The sequence below is a fragment of the Octopus sinensis genome, linkage group LG1 (assembly GCF_006345805.1).
Source record: "Octopus sinensis linkage group LG1, ASM634580v1, whole genome shotgun sequence".
NCBI classification, from domain to species: Eukaryota; Metazoa; Mollusca; class Cephalopoda; order Octopoda; family Octopodidae; genus Octopus; species Octopus sinensis.
In genome coordinates this window covers 155,563,313-155,571,976 of record NC_042997.1, presented here as the reverse complement: position 1 = coordinate 155,571,976, position 8,664 = coordinate 155,563,313, and the positions used below count along the sequence as shown (strand labels likewise).

The 8,664-nt window shown below is 37.1% G+C and overlaps 1 non-coding gene across 1 annotated transcript; it reads right to left on the bottom strand.

Annotated features, from left to right (window-relative positions):
• Window positions 1-3,658: 3,658 nt before the first annotated feature.
• On the bottom strand, window positions 3,659-3,730 carry Trnaq-cug. The gene has a single exon. It is a non-coding gene; the product is annotated as a tRNA-Gln (tRNA).
• Between the last annotated feature and the right edge of the window lie 4,934 nt (window positions 3,731-8,664).

Below are 8,664 nucleotides of genomic sequence, written 5' to 3'. Positions count from 1 at the left end.
CTGCCAGCGAGGTCTCAATATGGCGCGTCTGTCACTCAATATGGCGCGTCTGTGCGACACTACAGACACTTCTTACAAATATTTAGAATTTAACGTGGGAAGTTTACACGCTAGCAACCACAATTGTATGACATTGCAAAGATATGTTATAGAATGAAATAACTTTAGGTTTCCTCTGTAACTTAGGTAGTAACATGTACAGTAGAATTAAAAAAAAATATGTCAAATTGACCAACATAATGAAAGGGGTTGAGAATGATGAGGTGAGTGAAATCTCAAGGAAAATTGTTGTTTAGCTCCAGATCATCCTTGATCAAATAGACAATATCTAATACATTTCAACAGTGATCATCCCGTCAATTTAGTTCTCAATTATCTAATGACTAGCACTATGACCCGGCAACGCCGGGTCATAGTGCTAGTGCATGCATATACAGCTGCGTGCGTGCGCACATACACGCGAGTACTGTCCAAATCTCCGACCAATCACATACAGCTAGCTGGCATTCAATTGGCATATCAAGTTTCGGGCAGTTTAATTGGGTTTTGGATAGAAAATTCACAAAAAAGTCACTTCTATTGATTTTTTTAATGGCTTTGCGGGGTGACTGGGGAAATGTAAAGATGTGCACGACCACCCATGGACGGTTTTGAATGACCATAGAAAGTGCGAGCCCTTTAACTGAAAAATTGTGGATTTGTATAAAGGACACACACACAGACCGACATTTTGCCGTTTATATATAGAGAGATGATTCAGTGTGTGATGATACAATTGTACCTAATAAGTTTGGGTAAGGCTGCGTGTAGCATGTCGAAAAAAGTCCGGATGAGAAAAGGCTGCGTGTTGTATAGTTAATAATTTCCTGAGGCATTGAAAAAAAAATAATGAAAGAAATCAACGCAAGAGATAATTCATGCATATAGATTTTATTCAATCATTACGAAGTTTTTCACAACTTCGATCAGCTGGCAGTAAATACAAATGTTGTTATATAGAATCTCTCCTATCTCAAACATGTGAGTGTGCACACAACAGCCAAATACCACGTCACTGGAACTGTGAAGCGTACAGTTCTACACAAAGGATGGCTACTGACATTAAGCTTAAGGATTATATAATGTACACGTATAGAGAAAGAATTAAAGGTAGAAGACTCATTATATTGAATATTATCGATAATATCGAGTGGAAATAGAAGGCGCTGCAGTCCCACAGTTCCTGTATATGAGCCGCCACCGGAAATCAGTGTGTATCTCATACAGATGTGATTTAATGATTTTGCTGCTATTTCTAGGAGATCGAGCAACCATGCAGAGGTTGCTTTATTGATTTGTTAAAGAAAATAATAGGTAGAGAGGAAGCCAGAAATTTGTGGAAGTAGAGTTATGTTGAAAATGTGAATGAGAGAGAGAGAGAGAGAGAGAGAGAGAGAGAGAGAGAGAGAGAGAGAGAGAGAGAGAGAGAGAGAGAGAGAGAGAGAGAGAGAGAGAGAGAGAGAGAGAGAGAGAGAGAGAGAGAGAGAGAGAGTGTGCACCAGACGTGTTGCCTTCTACTAACCTAAGTGATACAATAATTTAGTGTGGTTAAACAGGATGTCTTTTCTTCCGAAATTTGTAAGGAACAGGTTTCAATGACTCAGTAATTTCCTCAGACAGAAAAAAAAAAAAAAACGAATTTCAGTTATAACATCCAGAAAACTGGTTGAGTTAAGCGCATTGAAAAAGCACTGTCATACGTTTCTTCAATTAAAGTTCTCTTCGTGTTACAGATATAGCATGAAGGGAAGATTTAAAAAAAACCCAGTGAAATAAACGTCCGTGCATAGCGTAGCTGTGCGGTAAGAAGGTGGCTTCCCAACCACATAGTTCCACTGTTTGGCACCCTGGGCAAGTGTCTTCGGAAAGACTTCCCCCCGTCCTCCCATGCCATTTTTTCTCGCAAATTATTGTTTTCTAAAAAAAATTTTTTTGCCAAAAACCCACGTTTTCGGATACGGAGATTCCGGAAATTGCCAAAAATCAGAATTTTGAAATTTTTGCCCCGCCCCTTACTCCCTTCCCTCCAATTTCTTCACTTTGCATTTTTTCCCCGTAACTCTAACCCTAAAACCCTAACCCTAACCCTAAAACCCTAATCCTAACCCTAAAACCCTAATCCTAACCCTAAAACCTTATCCCTAACCCTAACCCTAAAACCTTAACCCTAACCCTAAAACCCTAAATCTAACCTCCAATTTCTTCATTTTGCATTTTTTCCCGTAACTCTAACCCTAAAACCCTAACCCTAACCCTAAAACCTTAACCCTAACCCTAAAACCCTAATCCTAACCCTAAAACCTTAACCCTAACCCTAGCCCTAAAACCTTAACCCTAACCCTAACCCTAAAACCCTAAACCTAACCGTAAGTAGAAACATTTTTGGAATTTTTTTTCAGAATCATAATCTCCGTATTTTTCCGCATATTTTGAAAAAAAAAATCAGTAAAAAGTTATAAATGAAGAATTTTGGGGTGGGGAAGGGTAATTTCAAAATGCCAATTTTTGCCAATTTTTCTGCAGATTCGGGATCTTTTCGGTTTGAACGGCAGTTCTTTCTTGCGGTGTCATATGAAATTGTCACCCATAATTATGACCCTAGTATCGATCTATTGCATTTCAATCTGTTTTAGGGTTAGGGTTAGTTAGGGTTAGGGGTGGGGGGAATGGTATCTTTTTTCTTCACAAATGTAAATAAACCCAATCTGTTTCTTAAACGAGGGACATATTCATACAGTACAGAATGTTTTCATCTCAATAGACGTCAATGATTGGTTGAAATTGCAGAAATAGAAGAAAAACAACAACAAATATCTTACAAACTATAGAATTTTCTCAGTAAAGCCAAGAGAAAAAGATGTTTTATAAACACATTCTACCGGTATACGAAGTTTAAAAGTGTTTAGTTACGTGGAAATTATTTTAAAAAACTGTCGGTCAAACCGAAAAGATCCCAGATTCGTATTCTCCGTAGTCGAAAACGGGGGTTTATGTAGAAAAAAAAATTAAATTTTAAAAAGGGGTGTTTTTGGGGGTGGGGGTACAAAAGGAAGTCTTGCCGTGTCTTCTACTATAGACTAGAACTGGCCAAAGTCTTGTGAGCGGAATTAGTAGTAGATGCCTGATTTCGAAATACTAATATCTATTAGTCAAATATATCCGTGATAACGGCGTATGACTAACCAAAAAGTCATTATCTCATCTAATATATGATGTAAAATTTTGTTTGGGTCGTTCCCACAGGATCCTGTTTCAAGAAATATTCATTAAATGGAGAATCTGAGCTGCTGAATTCCACCCAGGTTTGGATTTATTTCTTCAGAGCAAGTCTTCTGCTAACATGTTCCTATGTGGGACTCGGAAATGAAAGCCATCTCTCACGCGTACACACTCACACATATCTTTCTCTTGAAATTAATGGAGCTGTTCTTGGTTTCATCTTGCAGTGACAGCCATTATAACAAGAGGCTCTCTATTTACACAGCAAGCTGGATGTAATTTCTAACAAAGGCAGGCATCCTATAATTCTCACCTTTTACCTGTTTCAGTTATTGGCCTTGACAAAAATGAAAAAAAAAAAAAACCCCAAAAAACCGGTAAACATATCAAAAAGAAAATCAGGTTCTACCGAGACTTGAACTCGGATCGCTGGATTCAGAGTCCAGAGTGCTAACCATTACACCATAGAACCTGCTGCGTGATTGTTTGTGTGCGTGTGGGCCTTATTCACTCTATATTAACAACAATAGTATTGATTTAATATAGTGGTGACTCCATCAGATTATTTCTGAACGTTATGTGCAGGCTTTTTTGTTTCATCGTCTATACAAGAACCAACTGCTATTAAAACAAATATTATCATAGTTAAAATATATGTTTTAAATAATTACATACTCTACTTAAGAGCGTTATTAAAAATATACATTTGTCAGATCTTTTCGGTTTGAACGGCAGTTTTTATCTAGCGGTGTCATTTGAAATTATCACCCATAATTATGACCCTAGTATCGATCTATTGCATTTCAATCTGTTTTAGGGTTAGGGTGGGGGGAAGGGTATCTTTTTTCTTTACAAATGTAAATAAACCCAATCTGTTTCTTAAACGAGGGACATATTCATACGGCACAGAATGTTCTTTACCTCAATGGACGTCATTGATTGGTTGAAATTGTAGAAATTGAAGAAAAAACAACAAATATCTTACAAACTATAGAATTTTCTCAATAAAGCCAAGAGAAAAAGATGTTTTATAAACACATTCTACCAGTATACGAAGTTTAACATTTTTTAGTTACCTAGAAATTATGTTAAAACCTGCCATTCAAACAGAGATCCCATTTGTCCCTTCTCCGGTGTTTTCTTGGAAAATTTCACGACGATAATATTTTCGTTTTAGTTAACAGTGGTAATGCAAAATATCGCCCCAAACTTTCACTTACATTTCGGCTGTTCAAAAAATTTTAATATTAGGACAAATTTTGAGTCCCGTAAGTGAATAAACAATCATTAAAAATATACAAACTAAATAATAACTGTTTCTTTGTTATGTGAGAAGAGTTGCCATTGTTGTATGATGAAAACGAGAGTCACCGAAGAGAATCCTTGTTATTATCCAGACCTCTGGTAATAGCAGCCAAATTCCCCCTCCAAATCACGCACTACATGTAACAATGAATAGTCATACGTTATTCCTGACCTCCAACCACCCATCGACGATCTTTTGCTTAGTGACAGTCAACAAAGCGAAAAGAAAACAAATGCCGAACCATTTCGATAAAATCATCTTTATTTCGTAGAAAGACTCTCATATGTTATGTAAACTTATAAGTAAGTTGAAAAGAGATTGTCGGAAAATCCACGCATGGCACAATATTTACTTCTTTGAAACTTAACGTCCCTTCTGTTGTGTTCATATGTAACACCGCGTAGAGCAGGATTCGTGACACACGAACTGTAGACAGAAACTTCGCTGCGGTCTAGCTAGGAAGTTGGTCAGCGGGAAAACAAAAGAGACTTCCGGTAGGAGAAGGAAAAACCAAAGAATGTCAACAGTGAGTGTGAAACGAATCTGAATGAATTAAACAGGGATCGGATCTTTTCAGTTTGAACGGCAGTTTTTAACATAATTTCTAGGTAACTAAAAAATTTTAAACTTCGTATACTGATAGAATGTGTTTATAAAACATCTTTTTCTCTTGGCTTTATTGAGAAAATTCTATAGTTTGTAAGATATTTGTTGTTTTTTTTCTTCAATTTCTGCAATTTCAACCAATCATTGATGTCTATTGAGGTAAAAAACATTCCGTGCCGTATGGATATGTCCCTCGTTTAAGAAACAGATTGGGTTTATTTACATTTGTGAAGAAAAAAAGATACCCTCCCCCCTAACCCTCACCCTAACTAACCCTAACCCTAAAACAGATTGAAATGCAATAAATCGATACTAGGGTCATAATTATGGGTGACAATTTCATATGACACCGCTAGAAAAAAATTGCCGTTCAAACCGAAAAGAGCCCTAAACAGAAATAACTGACGACTTAAGCCCTGATGTACGTGAAGTAATAAATCTTTGATAAATGTATTCTCGTCTCCACTAGTTTGCGTATAACTTAACAAAGCTATAACCGCATTGCTGGAATCTAAGAAATGAAGACTGGTTTATCGAGTGGTGATTGGACAGTTATTCTCTTCACTGTGTTGTATGCCATTATATAAACAAATTTAAGGCGGCGGGCTGGCAGAACCGATAGCACGCCGGGCAAAATACAGTAACACCTCGATATACGAGTTATTTTGTTTCCGGGCACCTCTCGTAAAGCGAAAAGTCATAAAACAGAGCAATAATCCCCATTGTCGCAATGTTGCAATAAATCGTAATTAGTTCCCAGAAAAATATTTTAACTATAAAATTTATAATATTCGTAAGTAAATGGTAGGTGGTTGGAAGTCAGGAATAATGTACGACTATCCATTGTTACATTTTAAAGACGGTAGTGCGTGATTTGGAGGGAGAATTTGGATGTTATTCAAGAAGTTTGAATGACCACAAGGATTCTCTTCGTAATGAATATTTTGCATAAAGTAAAAAGAATGTCAAGATCTTTTATAATAGAAAGTGTTTTTATAATTGTTTTCTGAATCTCTTTCACTCGTACTAAACTCGCGCACACCATCACTTGTAGACGCGATCGTTGATTCACAAGTACTCGTAGACGGACTTGTAGATTTCTTTAAAAAAAGTCTAGAGTTGTTTGCTTAGCATTTCTCGGTAACACGCTGAAGCATTTCTTATGGTGGTAGAAACCTTTGCACTTCGTTCAAAATTTTGATCTTGTGCTTGAAAAATTTCAGCTCACCATAGAAAAGTGAGCGGAAAATAAAACTCGTAAAGTGAGGTATTACTGTACTAAGCAGCATTTCCTCCGTCTCAACGTTCTGAGTTCAAATTCTGCTGAGGTCGACTTTGCTTTTCATTTCAGAGTTGATAAAATGAGTACCTGTTGGAGACTGGGGTCGATGTGATCGAATTGTTGACCTAGTGTCAAAATTTGAAATCATTATATATATACAAGTGGAGGCGCGTGGCTTAGTGGTTAGGGTATCAGCATCATGATCGTAAGATTGTGGTTTCGATTCCTGGACCGGGCGACGCATTGTGTTCTTGAGCAAAACACTTCATTTCACGTTACTCCAGTCCACTCAGCTGGCAAAAATGAGTAACGCTGCGATGGACTGGCGTCTCGTCCAACTGGGGAACACATACGCCATACAAACCGAGAAACCGAGCCCATGAGCCTGGCTAGACTTTAAAAAGGGTGCATTTATTTTTTTAAATATATATATATAAGTTAACATTTGGCACAATTGACGAAAGTAAATTAAAACACTTTTCTTCAGCTTTCTATTTCTTCAAAAGCAAGGATAAAAGAATACTACAGTCAACATAATTTGGCTGGTGCTGGATTAAACTTATAATCTGGATAAATGATCTTACTGATATGACTGTAGAAAGTAGCACCGTGAAGTGTATGAGCGAGTGAGAGAGAGAAAGAGTGAGTGAGTGAGAGAGAGAGAGAGAGAGAGAGAGAGAGAGAGAGAGAGAGAGAGAGAGAGAGAGAGAGGGGGAGAGAGAGAGGACAAGGAGGGAACACTAACTCAAAGTGAATTAAAACTAATTTTCTGTAGTTGAAATTTTCAGTAGTATATGAAAACACATTTTGATAAAAAAAAAATTTAATTAAGATTTTTAATAATTTTCTAGACAGTGTACATTTTAATAATTGCTTTCTTTTAATAAATGCTGCATACTCATAACTAATTAATAGGTAACTTTCTTTGTCTACACACACACACACACATATACACATATACACAGACATGCAGGAAGTAAATAGACACCTTTAATTTTCAAAATTTCTGATCTAAGCGTCTTAATATGTTTTCAGCGGTGTAGAATTTACAATGTAATTATTCTTTTTCATTCCAGGTGCCATTATATTGAACATTTGCGAAGAGTAACCATGCCACGCACAAAATATTCAGCAGAACTGTCAGATTTTCAAAGATGTCGTATTGTTGGGCAATCTGAGGCTGGTCCTAGCCGGCGAAAAATTGCCGAAAATCTTCAAATTCCTCTTGTTACTGTTAATAGAATTATAGTGCAATTCAAAAGCCAAGGAAAAGAATCAACAGATTCTCGTCCCGGCCGACCTGGGCCCTCGGAAAGGAAGCTTCGCTATTTGAAAAGAATTGTGGAAAACGAACCCAGTTCGAAGGCTTCTGATATTGCAAAACAGCCAGAAGTTAGTCCAATAACGTGTGTTACATATCTGGACGAGCAGCTAGAAGAAAACCTCCCCTTCAACCAATTAATATCATGAAAAGAAAGAAATGAGCTAAGATGTCAGAGAAAAATCCAGTTCATTTTGGGATAGAGTGATTTTCTCAGATGAATCCAGATTTGCATTATTTTCAGAGAGTGGACGTGTTTGGGTCTGGAGGCTTCCCAATCAAGAATTTGATTTGAAATGACAATTGTGAAGCATGGCGGTATCTCTATAATGGTATGGGGAGTTGTCACCAGCAATGGTGGTTCTGAGCTGATCGAATGTGTTGGAATCATAAACTCTGAAAAATACATCGAAATATTTAAGCAAGGAATACTTCCGATGTATTCACACGATAACATAACGAAAAATGAGTTTTTATTCATGGAAGATGGGGCTCCATGCCACACAGCGAAAAGGAATCAACAATGGTTGACTGAAAATGGGATCAAAAAGCTTCCTTAGCCGAGCCAATCTCCTGACATGAACCCAATTGAAAATCTTTGGAGCATACTAGATAGAACTCGACAGAAACCTAAATCTAAAGATGAATTGTTTCGATTGTTGCGTGAAAAGTGGGCAGAAATTCCACAAAGCTCATCAGTTCAATGCCAAAAAGAGTTTCTGAATTAAAAACTGCAAAAGGAATGTAAACTAAATACTAAAGTATGTAGTCCTACCTATCGATTACATTTCAATTGTTGGCTTTGCGTATCGAATAAAAGATTTTGAAAATTAAAGGTGTCTATTTACTTCCTGCGCGCGCGCGCGTATGTATTACGAAAGAACGTTGATA